Here is a 2,026-nt window from a genome sequence, read left to right on the forward strand (position 1 = left end):
AAACAAAAAATAAAAAACCAACCTTGCCTCAGTGCCCCTAATCTAGATATTTTATACACACGTATGCACATATGCGCACACACACGTATGCACACATATATGTGTACACAAATATACACATATACACATATATGTGTGTGTATATATACACATATATACCAAATCCGAAATTTTTTTTATTCCACCCTGTACATTCTAGGTTTGTGGCGACCTTAAAGCAACCCTACCTGCTTCTAAAGGCGAACAGGGTCCTTTGTGCGCTTGGCTGACCGCGGGTCTCCCCTTGAGTAGAGTTTTCCGACTGGCTGCTCTCATCTTACACACATTTCCATACGTTTTCCCGTCGCTCCCACACACTTCATGGTCCATCTTACACCGACAGACCCCTTTGGAGCCTCGCCGCTTCCCCGCAGCGAATAACTTGCACTCCAATCCATCCCCGCAGGGCAGGTCGTCTTTGCGGCCGCAGGGGTCTCCTTCACGCGGGGAACACACCAGGCAGCAGTTACATCTGTCCGGAACGTAGCCACCGGGACAGCTGGGGCTCGGGCACGAGCTCACATCGCACCGGGAGGTGCACTTGTCAGAGCGAACGGCTTCGGTGATTTCGTGCGCAAAGAGAAACGCAGCCACAAATATAAAGAGCTGCATCATCTCAATAGTGCCAGAAAGCTTAAATAAATATGATATAGATATATATGCCCTCACAAAATCATATTAAATTACTACATTGAAAACATTGGGGTTGCTTCTTCAAGAACTAAAAAGTAATCTAAGTACAATCTCCCGTGGCTCTTCTGGCTAAAAAGGACTACAAGCCAAGCCGTCTGTGTCTGCATATTTTTACAGCCTTGTGACTTTACATCACTTTTGAGAACGACTAAACTCGTCGCCTTGAAGTGCACTTCCGACGGCAGGCAACTAAAATAAAACAGATACTGCGCGCCATCTAGTGGAAACAAAAGCTCATAACAGACATAACTGCAGGGAAGCTTGTACAGGTCAGAAATTTACATACAATCATCATGGGCATGAATGTCCTGGTAGTTTGGGCTTCTGATTCCTTTGAAACGGTCTTTACCTTCAAAAAAACCAAGAACTGGGTGCACTTTATTTTTTTTAATTTTGCATTTTCTCCAGTTCTTGCAAAGTCACAAAGTGTAGATACAGGCTCAGATATAGACGTACATTTATTTAAATATTTTAATAAGCAGTGCTGAAGGTTCTACATTATACTTTTACTTGACAAATGAAAGTCCTGCTAAATTTTCATTAGTGTTCATGATTGATTACTTGGTTGTTTTTCCTTTGCCAGTACTCACTGGATTGAGCAATACTTCGAACAACAGGAAAGCCCAAGAAATTCAGTGACAATTTAAGAAGCGGAATTGTAGATTTACAGAACTTAGGAAGGTCTTTCAGGGCCATTACGAAAAAAACTGCAGATTACAAAACCATTAGCTCAAGTTACTGTATCTATGTATGAGTTAGTGAGACGTGTCACCGCATTGCCAGGATCTGGAAGAAGATCCAAACTGTCATCCTGGGATGAGAATAAACTGGTTAGGATGTTCTGGAACAGCCCAGGAAGCGTCAAGGTTAAAGCGTGGACTGGAAACTGTTGAAACTTCAACATCACTGTCCACAGTAAAGCAAGTTTTACATCCCCATGGACTGAGAGACTGCCAACCCAGAAAAAAAGCCCCTGCTTCAAAATCGACACGTCATCACTGAAATTTTCACTTTCTTACCACAGGCATGAGCCTAATGCCTTCTAGAGGAAAGTTTTATGTTCAGATAAAACAAAGATTGGGCTGTTTGGTCACTATGACAAGAGGCATGTTTGTAGGGGTAAATGTTTGTGGAGATTGTGGACTTCAGGAAGCACACAGCTCCACTCCCCCCCATCATCCTGACTGACACCCCCATCACCTCTGTGGACTCATTCCGCTTCCTGGGTACCACCATCACCCAGGACCTGAAGTGGGAGCCCACCATCACCTCCGTCATTAAGAAAGCCCAGCAG

Source organism: Pundamilia nyererei, unplaced genomic scaffold, assembly GCF_000239375.1.
Source record: "Pundamilia nyererei isolate P.nyererei 1_Seehausen unplaced genomic scaffold, PunNye1.0 scaffold00065, whole genome shotgun sequence".
In the NCBI taxonomy this organism is placed as follows: domain Eukaryota; kingdom Metazoa; phylum Chordata; class Actinopteri; order Cichliformes; family Cichlidae; genus Pundamilia; species Pundamilia nyererei.